This window comes from Bos taurus, unplaced genomic scaffold, assembly GCF_002263795.3.
Source record: "Bos taurus isolate L1 Dominette 01449 registration number 42190680 breed Hereford unplaced genomic scaffold, ARS-UCD2.0 Leftover_ScbfJmS_855, whole genome shotgun sequence".
NCBI classification, from domain to species: Eukaryota; Metazoa; Chordata; class Mammalia; order Artiodactyla; family Bovidae; genus Bos; species Bos taurus.
Window position 1 is genome coordinate 27466 of NW_020192147.1, and position 21702 is coordinate 49167.

Here is a 21702-nt window from a genome sequence, read left to right on the forward strand (position 1 = left end):
AGCTTAAGCAGCCCCAGTGAACATAAGTTTATTTTCTTTGTTCCATAGTCTCAAAATAACTGACAATTAAGTATGAATTTCATTTAAAACCTACTTTTAAAATTCTGCAAGATACTTTGTGTTCAAATATAAGACGATTTTGTTCTTTGCAAGCTCAAAAAAGTTTGTACCCTGCAGTGAATACTTTGTTTCACTGATTTAGACCTAAATAAAAGCGCATCGTGTGCATTACCTTGACAATTTTTGTGGTATCACCATGTATTTAGAATCAACTGTTTGAATGTGGGGTGCGTATTAGTACATTCCCTCGGGGACTGCAGGCTGTGCAGGAAGTGATCTCAAGGCCTTGCAAACCATTAAGGATGCTCTGGGGAAGGGAGCAGTGGTAACCATGGCAGCCTGTGTTGGTGACAATTGTTGAACAGGGTCTTCTCTTAATGAACTCCCTCATAGAAGACAATGAATTGTTAAAGATAAGTACTAAGACTGTGGCCGTATGAATTTATATATATATGTATATATACATACACATGCACACATATGTGTGTGTGTTTGTATATATATACACTGAAACTTTATACCTTGTGAATAATATGTAAAATATTCCAGTTGGTTACCTTGCTCACTCTTTACTATGGCACCCTACCTACACTTGGTCCCTAAGATATATAGTCACTCTCACTCAGGAGTCGTTCAAAGTATTGCGTTTTGGGAGAACCAATTAAGTGAATTTGGAAATGCTATTGTCTAATTTTAACTAGAATAAATCATTTCTAGTAACCACATACAGGTGTGAGAGTTGGACCATAAAGGTCGAGCACTGAAGAATTGATGCTTTTGAACTGTGGTGCTGGAGAAGACTGTTGAGAGTCCCTTGGACAGCAAGGAGTTCCAACCTGTCATCCTAAGAGTACAGGGTGGAAAGATTAAAACATCTACTCATATTTATTTTAAACCAGAAAATAAGAAAGAAATTAAAATTTGAAAATTTAATCTTTCCACCCTGTACTCCAGTTAGTTAACTTGCTCACTCTCAGTAGTATATATACCTCACTTTGGCGATGAAGAGTGGGGTCCTAGGGATCTGGACTCTTGAGAACCTACAGTGTGAATTGCTTCTCATCAAATGAGAGCTCAAATGTCCCCTCTCCAGAGATATCTTCCCTTAGAATTCCCTTCCCTCTGCCACAAACACAGCCCAACCCATCACTGTCACCATAGCTTTTACCCTTCTTAGAATTACACTGTTCCTGTGTTGGCTCACTTATCTGTTTGTATATTACTTCCCTGTCATCTTCCACTCAGATGTAGGCACCACGAAAGAAGGTGCCCTTTCTGCTTACACCACCCTTGTCCCTTAACCTGGCAATCAGTTAGCCTTTGGATCAATACAAATTTTGTCAGGTAGCCATTTACTGCACTGTTTTCCCTATAGTATGCTGCTGATACCTCCTCAGTGCTAAGGACAACCTGGCCTTCTTCACATCTGGCAATCACCTTCTCAGTTGCTCAAATGGATAATCACGTATGATGGTTGGCTTCTTCTTTGGGGCAAGAATTCCAAGCTGCTGCCACAGAAACCTAAAAATGTTTCTAGTTCCTATCTTGTAGAAAGCCAAACCCCAAACTACATATAAGTGAAAATTATATGTAGACTCAAAAATTGTGTTTCTCTTGTATTAATTTTGAAGATGAGAGGATACCAAGTATGAAATTGTTTCATGGAGCTTTCCAATCACAAAATAACATCTGAAAGCTAAACAGTTATCATTATCACTACTGAAATCTTTATGTTTCCTAACTCAGAGAAAATGGTTTGTGATGACTGTGGAACGATTTCAAGCACTGTCTCTATAACAGTAATTTTACCTACATTATTAATTTCAAATTCAAAAATTAAAACCCTTTGAAGTGGTTGTTTTTATACTCTTTTAAGATGTAAAGACATCAGGCAACAGATGTGTCTAGGGAATTTTTGTGGCTATAGAGAAAAACTAAAAACACTCATAAAATAGCTTTAATTTCCACTACTTTTCATTATTTATAACTTCAAAAGGAGAGGTTTCAAAATTTTTAAATAATTATTCAATAGGAGCTGTAGTAGACAGAGTAAAGGCCCCCAAGGATGTTCCCATCCTAACTTCTGGAGCCTATAGCTATGTTACCTTATGTGACAAAAGGGACTTACCAGATGTCATTTAGTTATGATCTTGAGATGGGGAGGTTATCCTGGATTATCCAGGTGAGTTCAGTATAATTAGAAGGATCCTATAAGTGAAAGAGGGAGACAGGAGAGGTGGAGAAGGAGATGTGAGAATGAGGCAGTATCACAGTGATATAATATGAGAAAGGTTTGGCCAGCCATTGCTGGCTTTGAAGATGGAAAAGGGGGCCATGAGCCAAGGAATGCAGGCAGCCTCTCAAAGCTGGAAGAGACAAGGAAATGGATTCCCCCCAGAGCCTGCAGAAAGAGCACAGCCCCACCGACACCTTGAATTTCATCCAGTGAGACCCATTTTGGACTTCTGATGTCCAGAACTGTAAAACAATAAGTTGGCTTTGTTTTAGGTCACTAAATTTGTGAAAATTTGTTACAGCAGCCATAGGAAAGTAGCACAGCAGTGTTTTTAGAAGACATGATTTGTAAATTCACCAATTCCTCATGTAGCCTCTCACATTTAGTACGTGACACATTTTGATGGCTTCAACAAAACAGTTCAGTTAGAGCTTTTGAAATCTGAGCTTTGATCATATTAGAGAAACACTGCAAATGGTGAAAATGGGGTAATAATGCCAAGTCCTTGTGGGTGATTATTAATAACTCGAAGTTCACATGCAAAAAGACACTGACTTGACACAAAGGGATGGTTATATCATAAACTATTTGAATATTCAGTCCAAGCCTCCTATTTCTATGGAATTGAGCAAGTAAGGCTGTGGTCTGTAAGGAGTGTGTGCTCAACAGACACTAACAGATCAACACAAGACACACAGGTGTCTGGGAGGTGGTCTTTGGACCTACAGATCTTCCCCGGTTTTTCAGTCTGATACATGTCTGTCTGGAGCCTATTCTTATAATGGAACTTATGGTATCACATATCAGCTTTGTTTTTCAAGTGGAACTAGAAATAACTGCCTGGAGAATGTACCATTAGTTGGAACTGAAAAAAAAAATCATGATACTTGAAGAGTTTTAGCACTTGGGATGGACTATGATTTTCCATTAAGCAAGTCAAATGCTACTACCCAGTCGTCATGAGGAAAGTGCACTATAGCAAGATCCACAGGTCCAATGCTTTAAGAACATTCCATATGGAAACCATTGGCAATAACACATGCTGGCATATGGCAAATGACATGTCTACATATAAAAATAAAAACTAGAAACAGTGCAGGCTATTTTAATAATGAAATCATACTCTTCCCCACCATCACTTCTCCCACAAAATACAGCCAAGAAACCGCCCCCCCGACCCCTCTGCCACCTGAACCCCCAGCAGGAATGTGAATTGGACGGTAATGGCTGTGCTCCATCATTGTACCAGTTATGGTCCCAATAGGATTCAGATGACACACTCAATCTTGCCAAAGCCTCCTTTTGGCCAAAGTCAAGCAAACTGCAGCTGGTTAGCAGTCCAGATGCTGCAGTCCATGGAGCTCTCTCTCTGGCAGAGAGAACTGGACAAAGAAAGGTGTGAGAATGGAATGGAGGCGAGAGAATGTCTAGCACAGATTTTTCAGCTCAGCAAATATTTTAATAAGCACTTACTGTGAGTTCTTCTCTGGGACATACATGTGGTAGAAGTGATCAAAGTAGTTTAATTTGCCTTAAAAACTCAGAGAGTGCCAGGGGACAAGTCAGTAAATGGCAATATGATGGCAATGATAACATGATACAACAGAAACAGAGTATTATGGACACATTTATTTAAAGGAACAAGCTCGTACATATGGGATCAGAGACAGTTTCTAAAAGGAAGCCAAATCTAAGCCAAAACACGAAGAATTCATTGGTCATCACTAACTTTCAGTGAGGACTGTCCTAAGGGCTTCACGCATTGTAATACACTTAATCCTTCCAAGGACTCTCTGAGTGGGAACAGAAATTAACCATCCGTAGTAAAGAAGGATCTCTTTGGGGTGATGGAAATGTTCTAAAACTAGATGACAGGGAGAGTTGTACCACTTGGTGAACTTACTAAAAATCATGTACACCAGAATGGGAGTGAGTTTTATAAAATGGAAATTCTACTTCAGTAACTTTTGCAAAAGCCAGACCAAACAAGCTGGTGTGATTATGCAAGGAAGACAGGATGGCTTGAACCGAAGTAAGGGTAGTGGGGATAAAAAGTAGACAAGTGCTTGTGACTGGGAGTAGCCACTTGTGACTGGGAGAGATGATGGCAAATTTGGCACCTGACCTAGAGGTTTTGAGAAAGGAACTGTGGTTCTTTGCCTTCCTGGTGTTGGCTGTTAACTCTATTGGAAGAGAGTGATCTTCAGCTTTGGAAGGAAAGTTACCTAGCAGGCCTCGCCTTTAGATTGAGCAGTAGCTCTCTGCTGATAATAATGCATAGATTTCTTCCAGGTTTTCTGACATCAGAGGTGAGGCTTTAAGAATGAGCGCCATATTTTGGACTGAACTCTAAGGAGGCACTGAGAACAAGTGTACCAGAAGACCTTTTTAGATGACTGCCCTCATCTATGTCAATCAACTTGCCAAAACAAAGAGGAGGATATCTGGATTCTTGAGGTAATACCCCTTTCCACATGAATTATAGTGACATTTGGTATCCCTTGAGGAATTTTTGGGTTGTGAAGTCCCCTCATGTAGCTCAAGAGCCAAGAAAATGTCAGTGATCCTTCTGCTTTCCCCTCGAGCCACAATAAAATCCAGGCTCTGATTAGTTGTTTGGGTGACACCTAGTCTTGTTTTGATGGAATTTGGTTAAACAAGTAAGAAGATCCATTTTTCCCAGGCCCATGAAATGCATGTAGTGGTGAAAAAAAAAAAAAAAATTGGGTTAGACTGTGTTTCCCCTGCCAGGACATAGAGTTCTCCGTGTAGTTCGATACTCCCAGAGGGATGGTGGAACCTTTCAGCATATGGTTAGTTAATCTCTCTTATGCTGGGTTATCAGTTGGTCAGCTGAAAGGTCAGAAGCCATGATAAGAACATGAGAAGTCTGAGCTTCAAGTTCTGAATTGTAGGATGACTTTTACAAACTTGGGATGGGGGTGAGGGATGTCTCGGTAGGGTAAGAAGAGGAATTGCTGTTCTGTTTTGGCAACTTTTCTCTGTGTTGCCATTTCTCTTCCAAGAGATCGAAATTTCCTGCATCTCTGAGAGAAAATTTGCTCAATGTATGTACATTTCTGGCAGCTGGTTGGCAGATGTAGCCAAGTCCTACCCCGCAGAATGCTCTTGGAGCAGCACTGATTTTAAGCCGAGACCTGGGACTCCTGATTTAAAGCAAAATATTTCTTCTGGTTAAAATATCTTGAGGGAGATGATCTGAACCAACAATATAAGCTAAGAACTGTGTGTGCATGTCTGCATGCTCAGTTGTATCTGATTCTTTAGAGATTCCATGGACTGTAGCCTGCCAGGCCCCTCTGTCCATGGGATTTCCCAGGCAAGAGTACTGAAGTGAGTAGCCATTCCCCTCTCCAGGGGATCTTCTCAACCCAGGGATCAAACCCGGGTCTCCTGCATTGGCAGGCAGATTCTTTACCACTGAGCCACCTGGGAAGCCTCAAGAATTATGCACAGAGGGAGATAAATATATCCTGGCATATTCATGTCATCTTAGTTGTGAGGCTTAACATGGGCAAGTTGGGGTGATGAGAAAGAAGCGTTTGCATCAACTATTGATCAGTAATATATCCTCTTGGTATTAACACATGCTCTTCCCGTACCCTTGAGAATCATCCATGGGGCAACCAAGAAAATCCCTTATTTACAAAAGTTTTTCTTTTTAAGGTCTCCTTTCTATCAGCAGGTTTTCAGTTCAGTTCAGTTCAGTCACTCAGTTGTGTCCAACTCTTTGCGACCCCATGAATCACAGCAGGCCAGGCCTCCCTGTCCATCACCAACTCCCAGAGTTCACTCAGACTCACGTCCATTGAGTCGGTGATGCCATTCAGCCATCTCATCCTCTGTCGTCCCCTTTTCCTCCTGACCCCAATCCCTCCCAGCATCAGGGTCTTTTCCAATGAGTCAACTCTTCGCATGGGGTGGCCAAAGTACTGGAGTTTCAGCTTCAGCATCATTCCTTCCAAAGAACGCCCAGGACTGATCTCCTTTAGAATGGACTGGTTGGATCTCCTTGCAGTCCAAGGGACTCTCAGGAATACAGGAATTTCTACAGGAAATCAGGAATTTCTACAGGAAATTCTACAGGAATACAAATTCTAATTTATATTCTAAATTAATATAAATTCTATAAATTCTACAAGGCCCATATTATAAATATAATTTATAATTTAGTCTAATTATATAAATTAGACTCTCAGGAATACAGGAATTTCTACAGGAATACAGGAATTCCTGTAGAATCCAAGGGACTCTCAGAGTTGTATTCTGGGACAGCAAAGGTATTGGGTCCAGGAGGCAATGTGTTCACTGTATTTTTTTTAAGCCTATTTTGGGGGTATGATCTCATGGAGGAGTTCCTCTATCTGTCACTTTGAAAAGTAGCATCATTATCTTCCATGCGTCTCAGACTGGTAGCTACATGTGCCACGCCATTTGGTTTTATTTAGCCTTTCTGTGAGGCCCTTATATTAGGAATCTATTGCTCCTAGAGCAATTACCTCAGAACTTAGAGGTTTAAAATAATACACATTCTTTGTCTCACAGGTTTTGCTAGTCATGAATCCAGGCACACCTTAGTTGAGTCCTCTGCTCAGGATTTCACAAGGATGTGATCAAAGTTTCCACTGAAGCTGAAGTCTCATCTGGAGGCTCAGCTGGGGAAGAATATGCTTCCAAGCTGACTCATGTGGTTGTTGGCAGGATTCAGCTCCTTGAGGGTTATTAGACTGAGGGCTTTATTTCATTTTTGGCTGTTGCCCAGAGGCCACCTCCATTCCTTGTCATGTGGGCCTCTCCAACATGCCAGCTTGCTTCATCAAAGCCAGCTGGGGAGTCTGCCAACAAGATGGAGATCACAATCTTTTTCTGACCAATCATGGAAGTGGCTTCCCTCAATGTTGCCCTATACTATTAGATAGCAAAGAATTACTTAAGGGAAGGTAAATACCAAGTCATGAATACCAGCAGGTCCAGACCATTGGAGACCATTTTAGACATGCTTACCATAGTTCTTTGCTGGTTTGAAGGACAGTATAAGTAGGTGTCTATTGTGCCTGAGCAAAAAGACCTCTAGCTCCAGAGAAGAGTATAGATTTCAGCTCAGCTATTTCTACTAAGTCTGGACTTGGATAGAGTTTCTTAACTTCTTTAGATCTCAATTTCTCCTTTGGGAGATACAGAGATAAAAATACAGGATTTGCCTAACTGTTGTGAAAGTGTAGGAAAAGTGCTTGCGTCTCTCATGTGGGGTGTGTTCATGGCATGTTGCTATCTCTTCACCCCCATCATGGCTCTAAATGAAACTTTAATCAGTCTGTTTGGTATCGCAACCCCACCCTAAACTTCCTGGAAGTCTATTGAATTTTCATGATTTTTGTTATATCTCATCTGATTAACTCAATAAATGAATGCTTTTTGGTAGTTATAGTTTCCAAGCATGATATTTTTATAAAATAACCCAAGGGAATTAATTGTGACCTTAAACTGTCATAAGATTTTCTCTGCTGCCTTCACATACACAATCAACTTTATTTATGTAGTATTCATATCATTAATTTCCTTGATTTACAGCTATAAGATGGTCATTATGCATGATCACTTATTTTAGAAATTACATGAGGGTAACTTGTAAGCATTTAGACTCCTCTTAAGCTGAATCTATGATGCCAGTATGATCCCCAAGAAGCTACTGAATTAGGTGATCGGAGATCCAAAGAAAGGAAGGGTGTTTAATTGTAATTAATAAAAGCTCAAAAGGCCCCTAATCAGGAGTTAATCTGAGGTCCCAGCAATACGTGAACCGTGAACTTCCAGATGTTGAAGCTGGTTTTAGAAAAGGCAAGGGAACCAGAGGTCAAATTGCCAACATCTGCTGGATCATCAAAAAAGCAAGAGAGTTCCAGAAAAACATCTATTTCTGCTTTACTGACTATGCCAAAGCCTTTGACTGTGTGGATCAAAACAGACTGTGGAAAATTCTGAAAGAGATGGGAATACCAGACCACCTGACCTGCCCCTTGAGAAACCTATACGCAGGTCAGGAAGCAACAGTTAGAACTGGACATGGAACAACAGACTGGTTCCAAATAGGAAAAGGAGTATGTCAAGTCTGTATATTGTTACCCTGCTTATTTAACTTATATGCAGAATACATCATGAGAGATGCTGGGCTGGAGGAAGCACAAGATGGAATCAAGATTGCTGGGAGAAATATCAATAACCTCAGATATGCAGATGACACCACCCTTATGGCAGAAAGTGAAGAAGAACTAAAGAGCCTCTTGATGAAAGTGAAAGAGAAGAGTGAAAAAGTTGGCTTAAGCTCAACATTCAAAAAACTAAGATCATGGCATCTGGTCCCATCACTTCATGGGAAATAGATGGGGAAACAGTGTCAGACTTTATTTTTATTTTTTGGGCTCCAAAATCGCTGCAGATGGTGATTGCAGCCATGAAGTTAAAAGACACTTACTCCTTGGAAGGAAAGTTATGACCAACCTAGATAGCATATTCAAAAGCAGAGACATTACCTTGCTAACAAAGGTCCATCTAGCAAGGCTATGGTTTTTCCAGTGATCATGTACGGATGTGAGAGTGGGACCGTGAAGAAAGCTGAGTGCCAAAAAATTGATGCTTTTGAACTGTGGAGTTGGAGAAGACTCTGGAGAGTCCCGTGGACTGCAAGGAGATCCAACCAGTCCATTCTAAAGGAGATCAGTCCTGGGTGTTCATTGGAAAGATGGATACTAAAGCTGAAACTCCAATACTTTGGCCACTTCACGTGAAGAGTTGACTCATTGGAAAAGACCCTGATGCTGGGAGGGATTGGGGGCAGGAGGAGAAGGGGACGACAGAGGATGAGATGGCTGGATGACATCACCGACTCGATGGACGTGAGTTTGAGTAAACTCCAGGAGTTGGTGATGGACAGGGAGGCCTGGTGTGCTGCGATTCATGGGGTTGCAAAGAGTCGGACACGACTGAGCTACTGAACTGAACTGAACTGAATCTGAGGGCACAGACCTTCCATACTCCCCACCCTCCATATTTGTGGAGAGCAACACTGTTCTCTGTTCTCGAGAAGAAAGCTGGGTACACACCCACCCTCTCTGATGAGCCACATTCTTTCCAGCTGATCAGCCTGGACATGGCCTAGTTTTGGTTTTGTTAATAAGAAAGGCAAGGTATTAAATAGATCACAAGATGCAAGCTATTCACAGAGGGCTTAAAGCGAAACCACAGTTAGACTGAAATGGACTATGTCAAGTATATTTCTCTTCGGTCAAATAAAAATGTAGGACTTGCACCATGAAAGTCATTAACCCATAGAAAAGCTAAGAAAAAGATTTTAAAATGATACAAATCTACTTTTCATCTCTCTGTAAACACCCTCCTAAAGAAATTATAGCATTCACACCAAATGTGCATCTGGTGCTAAATCAAAACTCATAAAATGTCATCGAAGAAAATCATGAAAGCAAAATCCCTCAGGAGTGTGGCAATGCCATCGAAGTGTTACATTGGTCAGCTTCCTGTGTAATGTGAAATAAGCCGCGTATGACTGTCATCAGTTTTTAAAATGTACTTTTCCAATTAGGATAAATTATTCCTGGGCAAATAATACAGTTTATGAAAATCCCGAAGAAAAGCTTTGTCTATATCCATGTCAGCTTTACACTAGAAGGCCCAGGAAGATTTATGGGAGATTTCGTGCTTAGTCTTCCTTCCCACCTAGTGCCTTTTAGTGAGCAAACTTACAGCCTCTTTTTTCCATGGGAAAAGCAGTGTGCAGAGGTTTGGTTGATGGCCTTTCCTGAGTAAAGGCAGATAAGAAGTTTTATGGGTAGCAAGATTTAGACTTGGAGGATTTACTCCTGGATTATAACCAAGACAAGGGAATGAGGCAATTGGAACACATTTTCTTTAGGTTGTCTTTATAGATTGTTTGCTGATTAATGGCCTTTTCAAAATGTAAAATCTCATAAGTCTGATACCAGGGCTAGTTCTGTGCTTTCTGTTGTTAATCTAAATATATCGTCATTAGGTTTGTTACTTTAGCAAAAGGCAGAGACAAACGACTTGTTTCTTCATTGGTTTCAAACTGAAGCCAGCTCTCTTCTTTCTCTTTAAAGAGCTCTTCGTACAAATATTATGATCTTTAAATGTCTGATTTGAAACCAGTCTGGAGATCCTTCCACCCTTGCAAATATTGCCAAATCTTAGAGGCATTCACAATCCTTGATGAAGGCAGAAAATTGTGCATTGAATTTCAGGGAGTCTTCCTCCAAGAGCAGTCATGGCCTTCTGGTATTTCAGTGAAATGCCAGGCAATGTCCATGACTCAAACACAGCAACAAATGATACAGGGGCCATGTGTGTACATATTCCAGATTGATAAGTTTAACCCATCCTAGATAGAAAATGTGTCAGCGTATGTTGAAAGGGGGAAATAATTAGAGAATATTTGCTGTTCTTTTTCTTCTAGTTTCTTATGTAGCACCTCTTGAACAGTGGTTTTGCTGTCCAGGAAAGTTTTGGCAATGTCCAGAGGCATCTTTGTTTGTCACAGCTGAGGGGTGAGTGCTACTGGCATTTAGTGAGTGGAGGCCAAAGGCACAGAACAGCTCTCTCTCCCCCTGGCCTCTGCCCCTGAGAATTATCTGATCCAAAATGTCCATAGTGCCTAGGCTGAGAAACCTCACTCTAGAATCATGACTGAGTCCATGGAAAGTACTAATTGTGGGCAGATGGAGTGGGGGGTTATGTTTTCATTGGCTCAGTACATGTTTGAATTAAGAAAAGGTCAAAGGCTTGACATTTTTCACCTTCAAGTCTCTTAATGGATCAACTGTTATTTCAAAGATTAAAAAGGGAAAAAAGTAAGTGCTGAATGTATAATGAAGTCATGTCCCTTCTTGTTTCTTGATCTGCTTCCCAAGAGAAAAGAAAGAAATCACCCACAGACTGAAGTTTACCCTTCTTTTGTGTTAGAGTTAATTAAACAAAAGAATGAACGGCAGTCCCTATGTGGGGGAAGGTGGTATCCATGACTTCAGGCTTTCCCCCAGATGCGTAACTCTCTGGGTAGTGAGTTGGTTACTACAAGGTGTTGCTGCAAACTGTCATTTTACTCCATGATTTATAGGGTGTGTCACCTTCAGTCACTCAGTTCAAGTTCCTTAGCTGTGTGCGTGCTGACTGATTCCTATGCAACGGGTGATCTTGCGTTGGGAGCAGCTGGTTTCCCTTAAATGCCCATGTCTCTGTTTGCTACATTTCTATGACAATGTGTTCACACCAATATAATTATGACTGTATTAGCACTTGCCCTGCAAACCGCATGATTCAGGGCTTTATGAGTATGTAATAAAAACTCTCTCCAGGCAGAAACTTGTCTCAGACATGGAACTTTGGGGGTGGGGGCAGGCGTAAACGGCCGGTGTTGATTAGGACCTTCTGAAGTCTGTGGTCATTAGAACACCCATTTATTGGTCAGCGCTCCACAGAGCCAAGATTGTGTGCTGTGAGATTTCAGTCTTTAATCGTTTGGCTAAACATAGGACCTTTGCCAGGTTTCATCCGCATCCATTAATTCTTTCAACAAGTAGCTGAGTGTCTCAAATGGGTAGGGGCAGATGATCCTTCAGTGAACAGCACAAAGTTCATGTTCTCATGGAGCTTACATTCTATGGAAGGGGAAGGAAAGGAGGAAGGAATTGAGGAACTGTCTCTCCTTGGGAACTGTAGGTGAGGACAGTGTCTGTGAGAGGTGATCTGAAGAAAGAGTTCACCGTGGGAAGGGCATTCCTGGTGGAGGGACCAGCCAAGGCCAGCCTCTGGCTTGATGTGGAGGGCCCATAGGTTGATGCATGAAGGGCGAGAGTGGGATGCCACACAGATGCTACCCAAAGGAGCCAGGGTATATCTAGACCCTTCTAAGTCCGGGTGAAGAGCTTGAGTTCTTCAGCTAAAGTTGGAATAGGCTGGGGGGCGGGGGGCGGAAGGCAGAAGTGGGTATGAGATGACTACAGGTTAAAATAGATCCCTCTGGCAGTTATGGGCAGGAGAGGAAACAGGATGACCATTTGAGAGCCAACTGCTAAAATCCAGATGGCAGTATTGTGAACGGGTCTTCAGGGCCTCGTCTGCACCACCCTTGAGGGAAAGAGCACAGCTTAGGGCCATTCAGGAAGTGAGGTGCAGGCCAACACCTGCCTCCTGCTAGGGGCACCGTCCACTGAGATGATCTGCGAGATCAGGAGGGATGGGTGAAAAGACACGGCCTTTGACAATTGGTTTGCTCATCTATGAAATGGGATTTAGGAAGCACATCCTGCAGAACTGTGGAAAGGGTCAATGAAGGCTGACAAGCTCACAGCCAGTGCCCGTAATCAACTTATATCCTGGTAAATCTGTTGTTTGCTAATGTAAACAGATCACACAGCCATGACCACTTTCCAGGGAGGGGAGAGGGTAAAGTATTACCTTTAAATTGTTCCCAGGTTGTGGTAGAGGCCCGTTTGTGTTCGATCTGATGTATAGAGAACCATCCCAGTAACTGACATGATTAATTGATTTATTTGCTGTTTTTCCATGTCCACATACTCTTCACTCCTCTTTCCCTTTCTCTTATGGTTTTGCATGCACGTGTGCTAAGTTGCTTCAGTCGGGTCCGACTCTGTGGCCCCATGGACCGTATCCTGCCAGGCTCCTCTGTCCATGGGATTCTCCAGGCAAGAATACTAGAGTGGGTAAACATTCCCTTCTCCAGGGGATCTTCTCAACCTAGGGATTGAACCTGGGTCTCCTGCACTGCAGACAGATTCTTTACCATCTGAGCCACCAGGAAAACTTGGCCGGGCTCTCGAGCACAGCCTCAGTAGTTGTGGCTCATGGGCGTAGTTGCTTCATGGCAAGTGGAATCTTCCTGGACCACAGATCAAATCCGTGTCTCCTGCATTGGCAGGCAGATTGTTCACCATTGAGCCACCAGGGAAGCCCCAATTCATCCTGTTAAAGTGTCCAATCCAGTGAGTTTTGGGGTACATTTACAGAGTTGTGCCACCCTCACAACTCTCTAGTTCAGAACATTTCCATCACCCCCAAAAGAAACCCTATGCCCACTAGCAGTCACTCCCCATTTCCTCCTCCCCAGGCCCTGGCAGCCACTAATTTGCTTTCTGTCTCTTTGGATTTGCCTCTTCTGGACATGTTATCTAAGTGGAATCATGCAATACATGGCCTTTTGTGTCTGGCTTCTTTCACTGAGCATCATGTTTTCAAGGCTCATCCATGTTGCAGTTAGCTCCTATGTCTGAGCTGTATATTTATGTATATTTTTTAAAATAGAAGTTTTTTGCACAGTGGTTATAGTTGGTAGGAAATTCTACCAATCAATTTTATTTTCTCACATGGCCAGCCAGAGTTTATTGATGTATTATCATTCCCTTAGTGCATCTTACAACTAGAACATTATCTCCTTTGTACCCCTGCAGTGTTTCCATCAGTGATTTCATCTTTCCACTTAGTTTGGAGCTGTCTCCCTTGTTCCCAGTTCATTTTTTTTCTTTCCTTCTGTATAGTCCAGTGCAGGGCTGATAAACTATTCCCCAGAGGCCAAATCTAGCTTGCCATCTCTTTTTGCTACTGATTGAAACAGAACCATGCCCGCTCATGTGCACCTTGTCAGTGGCTGTCTTCCTGTTATAGTGACCATGTTGAATTGTTGAAAGGGACCATACGGCTCACAAAACCTAAAATATTTACTAACTGACCTTTATCACAAAACTTTGGCAACCCCAGTTATAAACATCTGATTAATGACAGAAGCTAAGTGTTTATTTGGTTCTAATCAGAATGATTTGTGACTCATGGTGGCCTCTCTGGACAGGGGCAAAGTGTTTTTCGCTCAGTCATGTCCAATTGTTTGCCACGCCATAGTCTATAGCCCACCAGGCTCCTCTGTCCATGGAGTTCTCCAGGCAAGAACACTAGAGTGAGTTACCATATCCTTCTCCAGAGGATCTTCCCGACCCACGGATCAAACCCTGGTCTATTGCATTGGCAGGTGGATTCTTTAGCACTGAGCCACCAGGAAAGCCCAGACAGGGCAACTCATTGACAAAAATCATGAAGATGAAAAAATCATTTGTCGATGTCACTGTTTTCCTCTCAACAGGAGGGTAAAAACATATTCCTTCAATGAAAAAAGATGTTAGATTATTTCTAAATATTTCAAGGCAGAAAGAATGTTGGTGAATGTAACTGTTACCTTGGGGATTATAAATGTCATATTGTGATCACGCACACCCATATATACTACCCAGTGGTATACATATGTGTATCAAACTTGACAGCGGGTAAATTACTTAAGCCTTCCTCAACTCGGAAAATGCAGGAACTCTAGCTGAAGGCTTCTATGATTGCACCATTTGGGCTCCCATTATGATCAGAACCCACATGTTTGGAGTCTTGTAAAACACAGGCAATTTTCATGTCATTGCATCTTCGCCTGCCAAGGCAAACTGGACCCTTTTATCTGGGCTGAGACATTAGCCCAGAGTCACCTTTTGGCTTGGATGCAACTTCCTTCCCTTGCTCCCTCAATTTGAGGAACAGAGAATTTATGGTCATGTTCAGTTCAGTTCAGTTCAGTTCAGTTGCTCAGTCGTGTCCAACTCTTTGAGACCCCATGAATGGCAGCACGCGAGGCCTCCCTGTCCATCACCAACTCCCGGAGTTCACTCAAACTCACCTCCATCGAGTCGGTGATGCCATCCAGCCATCTCATCCTCTGTTGTCCCCTTCCCCTCCTGCCCCCAATCCCTCCCAGAATCAGAGTCTTTTCCAGTGAGTCAACTCTTCGCATGATGTGGCCAAAGTACTGGAGTTTCAGCTTTAGCATCATTCCTTCCAAAGAACACTCAGGACTGAACTCTTTTAAAATGGACTGTCTGGATCTCCTTGCAGTCCAAGGGACTCTCAAGAGTCTTCTCCAACACCACAGTTCAAAAGCATCAGTTCTTCGGCACTCAGCCTTCTTCACAGTCCAACTCTCACATCCATACATGACTACTGGAAAAACCATAGCCTTGACTAGACGGAGCTTTGTTGGCAAAGTAATGTCTCTGCTTTTCAATATGCTATCTAGGTTGGTCATAACTTTCCTTCCAAGGAGTAAGCGTCTTTTAATTTCATGGCTGCAATCACCATCTGCAGTGATTTTGGAGCCCAGAAAAATAAAGTCTGACACTGTTTCTACTGTTTCCCCATCTATTTCCCATGAAGTGATGGGACCAGATGCCATGACTTGGGTGGTAACAGCCAAATAGTTTAACATCCCTGAGGTTCAGTTCCTCGTTTGTAAGATGATGATGGTGAAATTGGTCTCATCATTCAATTAATAAATGTGATAATGAATGTAAAATGCAATTTCTAAACTATAAAGTACTATATAAACATTCATTATCATTAATGAGAGTTAATCACAGTTCATTAAGAAGCCCTGTTTAATTTTTTATTGTGTTTTCGTAACAAAACATTTTTTTTAAACTTGGCTTTGGGTTGTATTACATTTTAAGGGAAAAATATTCTGTCAGGGCAAAAATTATTTCTTTCACTTTTCTATAAATAGAATTTCTTATTTTCTTAAAATAATTCTTACTTTCAGCTACATGAGTAGTATGTGGAAACATTATTGTTATAAAAGAGTCAAACTAGCAAAAATAAATAAAGTAAATTGATGAAAATGTATTCTTCATTGCCCCACCACCATTAGTTACTCACTCAAGGGAATCCAGTTTTAACAGTTTGGAGTTAAAGTTCTTATGCTGTATTTTCACACATATTTTATTTATTTTTTATATAAGTAGAAATATATTTTTTATACTGTGGTATCTTTTTTCCAGTTATGCACATGTCTTGAAATATTTTTGCCACTATGTTCTAATAAATAGTGGATTATTGACATTAAATATGTTATCTTGGACTACCAGCCTATTCTTCATCTAAATTCGTACCCACAATAAATAGAAAGTATTGCCTAGAAACCTGTATTCTTCCAAGCTTCTCAGAAAAGATTAAGAACATCGAATGTATCATATGTGGATGCTTGGAGCTTGTTGAATTGTGTGCTTTTCCACCATGGCACAGTCAGACAATGTAAAAATTTTGAAAATACAACTTATAAGGGGGCTTGGCATTGATGTTAGTTGGTGAGTTTCCATAATTAAAGGCACACGGAAAACTGTCAATTGTATTTGACATTCAGGTTTTCAAATCTAAGATGCCCATTGTTGGAAAGTAACATATGTTTCCCATTCACTTTTGTGTGAGGGCATTGTGAAGTATAAGTTCTTTGCAGTGCTGTATTTGTGAGTCAGTGTGGGTATGCAATCCCTATAAAAATCTAATGAGGTTTATAACATTGATGGCAGAATATATTTAATTATTAACCACCTTATTATTTGGTTTGGTGTGGTTAATTTCATGTATTTTAATTTTATAGCTTTGTAAAAACAGGATCAAGTATAGAACTCTGAAATAAAGCAGAGTGAACTGTGTTTTCTCCTCACCTTTTCTATAAAAATAAAGATTACCTTTTTTTATTGGCAAAATATCGATCCATTCAGAAGTCTAATATCTTTCAGGAAACTGATAGGAAAACTGCTTTCATATCACAAAGAATATGCTTCTCCAGTAGGAGTGGCTTTTTTAAAAAAAGCTAGAAGTCTGTTTTTAATCTCAAATTTAGTTAAGGAACAGTTCTGATGGACGTAGAGGATTGCCAAGGGAAAATGCTTTCCTGCTGCTAAAGAAATGATGAAGCAGGCAGTGTTTATTTTTATAACAATGTATTTTGATCCTGTGACAAATGTTTCACCATGACTTTAACATTTTTCCTATTCTAATCTAAATTGTATATGTTAACATTTTGATCTGTCCTGACTTCTAAGACCACTAGGATGCATTTTTGGTGTTGAAGACTTTTCTCTCTGGTTTCATGGAGGTTTAATTCAATTACATGGTTGATGAATGTCTCCCATTTGCAAACTATCTGGTCAGTGCCGTCGTGGGATAAAAGATGATGAGACCAACAGTCTTCCATCTGGGGGAGGACAAACCCATCCCTAAATAACTTGGGCACAAAGCAAGAGAGTAATAAGTTTTATAAGAGAGTCAGAGAAAGAAGAACAATGTAGAAAGAAAACAAGGAAGGAAGTTAATTTAAATATGGAAGATCCTGGAGGTCTTCTTGGAAGAGGTGAAAATATTGAGAGATAGCTGAAATGTAATAGATTACTATGAGAGTGCTGGGTTTGGAAAGCAAATCTTCCTTTGTGGACTGGAAAGCTTAAAAATATAGCACAGAGGTGGCACTGTGGCTGTCCTTTTAAGGACAGAATATAGGGACTAGACCAGTGCAGTCCAATATGACAACCACTGGCTACAAGTGGCTGTGTAGGTTTCAATGAAACAAAATAAAGTTAAAGATTCAGTTTCTCAATTGTACTAGCCACAGTTGAAGTGCTTTGTGGCCACCAGGAGCTACAGGGGGTTGAAGGCACAGTGGAATGATTGTTAATCAGTGTCTCTCAGACATTTGCCAGCACCTGGAGGGCTTGTTAAAACACAGGCTTCCAGGATCCACCACCAGAGAGTCGAGTTGGTAAGTCTGGGGTGGGACCCGAAATTCTGCTTTTCTAACCAGCTCCCAAGTGATGGGGACACTGCCAGTTCAGGGACCTCACTTGGTGTAACACTACTGTAAAACAGTGTTCCTCAATCAGTTTTAAACTGTCACTGTGTGGTCTATTGGTACACATGATTTTCAAGAGTAAAACTGAGCTACTCAAAAAAGAATATTAAAGTATTTTTTAAATTTACAAACTTGAGAACTCGATTAGCAGATTCAACAGATACATAATTACATTTCCATGAATATAATCAGAACAAATATAGGAAAAGAGGAAAGAACATCTAGAGAGATTTCTCAGTGATTATTCTGTATTTGTCTGTGTCTCCTCAGGGTGAACCATGCTGGTCCTTGTGGACCAAACTGTTATAGCTGGAATATCAGCTTGAGGATCCTATCCTTCATGCTATTTGTAATAGCGATTCCTCCTGACTTGTAAGCAAGGAAATTATACCATCCAAATCACAGGCAGAGAACTGTGACAGTGGAGAGGTGTGGTGGGGAAAGGATGCAGACAATGCCAAGGCCTTGGCAGAATTTGGGCAGAAGGAACTATGGGCGGTGAACAGGAGGGGTCAGATGCCTAACACGTTGAGGTCATAGAATCAACAGGATTGGCCAGCTAATTGGCTGTGGGGTGTGAGGAGGAGGAGAGATGCAATGATGACTTTGTGGTTTCGATCCTGAGCAACTGGACCGGCAACAGTGGCACTCACCAAAACAGGAAACACAAAAGGTGCCACCGTCACTTTCCACCAAGAAGCCCGGTACAAACCCTTTTTGTTATCCCTCAGTTCAAATTGAAGCTTTATTCACCTCTGTGGTTTTTCTTTAGGATATTAGTGGGCTCTTGTTTCAGAGATGTACTTTATAGGTCATTATCACATGCATCAGAAAAGCATCCTGTTGGGTGAGCGACTCATAGGATGATTATGTGTGTGAAATGGCACAGATAGATAATCAGTGTGCTAGGTAGATCCCCTGGAGAAGGAGATGGCAACCCACTCCAGTATTCTTGCCTGGGTAAGCCCATGGACAGAGAAGCCTGGTGAGCTACAGTCCGCGGGGTCGCAAATAGTCTGGGCACTACTGAGGAGGTTCGGCACTCTATTTCATTCGACATTATAGTGAACCTTCTCTGTGTCAAATCCAGCACCCATATAGCATTATCTTAAGCGGTCAACAAAATCCTTATTGAGAAGAAATCAGACTCAGGGTCGAGGAGGAGAAAACATGGAGTCAGGGGCCTGGGAACAAGGGACAGGAAGTTGGCTTCCCGGGAGTGGGGGCGGGGAAAGACATGAATCTCGGGGGGCGGAGACTCAGCGTTCATTTGCATAACCAGCATGCACTGCACACAATATAGATTGAATTTACTATTTTAATTCATCATAGATTTCTTTTAAACGTAATATTTTGATGAATGAACCTTCACGCACTTAAGTGAAAAGATCTTCTGCAAATTCTTGACCCAGAGTTACCCTTGATGCTGCTCACCCTAAATTGTTTAAGAGTGCTCGTTCCCAAGCTGGGTCTTTTGGGTTGGGGTTAGCAGGCAGCTAGGTGGTAGAGCATATGGTTTGTGCCTCACACAATTTTTGGAGGCTTTGTCAATTGGACAAAGCCAATACGGTTGTACCCAAAAATAGACCTTACAAAGTTAAAGTTTTGGGGCAGGTTTTTTTTTTTTCTTTTCCTGGAGTTGTTATACTTGTCAGTTTTTTTGTGTGTTTGTCCATTGTGTTTGGGTTTGGGCTGTTCAGTTGGCTTTTTCACCCGTGTCCTAGTATTTTGTAACTCTGTGGCTTGTGGTCTTCCGTTTTCTCCATCACCCATTCTCGCAGCTTACTCATACTCATGTTCCTCGAATCCATGGTGCTATCTAACCATTTCATTTTTCTGTCATCTTCTTTCTCCTCCAACCTTTAGTTCTTCCTAGCATCATGGTCTTTCCCAGTAAGTCAGTTTTTTTCATGTGGTGGTCAAACTACTCGAATTTCAGTGTCAGCGTCAGTTTTTCCGGTGAATATTCAGAACTGCTGATTTTTTTTAGAATGGACTAGTTGGATCTCCTCCTTGCATTGGAGACTCTCGAGTGCATTCTCCAAGACTACAGTCCATCAGCCTCAATTCTTTGGCCTTCAGCTTTCTTTACAGTGCAACTCTCACATCCATACATGAGTGCTGGAAAAACCATAGCTTTGACTGGACAGACCTTTTTCCGCCAAGTAATATCTCTGCTTTTTAATATGCTGTCTTGGTTGGTGATTGCTTTTCTTCCAAGGAGCAAACGTCTTTTAATTTCATGGCTGAAGTCACTGTCCTCAGTGATTTTAGAGCCCAAGAAAGTAAAGTCAGTCACTGTTTCCATCGTTTCCCCATCTATTTGCCATGAAGTGATGGGACCGGATTGCCATGATCTTCCTTTTCTGAATTTTGAGTTTTAAGCCTTCTTTTTCACTCTCCTCTTTCACTTTCATCAAGAGGCTCTTTAGTTCTTCACTTTCTGCCATAAGGGTGGTGTCATCTGCATATCAGAGGTTATTGATGCTTCTCCCCACAGTGTTGATGCCAGCTTGTGCTTCATCCAGCATGGTATTTCACATGATGTACTCTGCATTCACGTTAGATAGGCAGGGTGACAATATGCAGCCTTGATGTACTCCTTTCCCGATTTGGAACCAGTCTGGGTTTCAATGTCTGGTTCTAACTGTTGCTTCATACAGCAACTCCATGTCTTGATATTCAGAAGAATGGATTGTTGTTTAATACATAAAAAATCAAATTTCCAGGAACACTGGATAACACTGAGCAAGCTTACTGGAATGTTACTAAGTATCCAAAAGTTCATCCTCAATGCCATGTACACATGGAGTTCTAGATAGAAACTATTTTAAACCCACAAAAGCAAATGGTGACATTCTCTTTGAATTTCACAAGAGTTGTGAAATATTGGGAGATTTTAACAACAACAAATGAATGTCATATAATACACTAGAAAGGCTCTGGGAAATCCCCTCAGCTCACTAAAAGGAATTTGATGGTTTCCTTTCTTGTTCAATATCCATAACAAATCTATCAGATTTAGACCTACAAATAGCAGCGTGGCCATCTTGAGAGTATTATTTTCAATGGATTTGCACATCACAGGGGTCCAGTTATGATATCACTGTCCTAGGTGTTTGGGTACATTTCCATGATGACAGGAAGGATATTTCATACTTATATATCACTCTTACTCCTTACATTTGTCAGAAAGTGAAAAATGCATTGTTTATACTTTACATCACTGAAAACTCTTAGGTTTACAAACTAAAGGAGATTTGATATTTTTTATTTTTTTTTATTTTTATTTTTGATATTTTTTAAAACCACATTTTTTTTCTGGTTCTTGCTCCTAGTGATAACCCCTTTCACCCCCTTGACATCACCGTGACCTTTCATTCCAGCTTTGCTATGAATTCCAAGAAGTCACGCCACAAGTAAAGAATTCAATAAAATCGAATTCTTCACTTTCCTGTTTGTTTCCTGTATTAGTTTTCTATTGATGCTGTACCAGATTACCACAGCTTAGTGGCTTAAAGCAATGAAAAAAGTCCAAAATGGTTCAGCTTTCCTGCCTTCCTCCTGAAGGTGCTGGGGGAGAATTTCTTTCATTGCCTTTTGTAGCTTCTAGTGGTCACCTGTATTT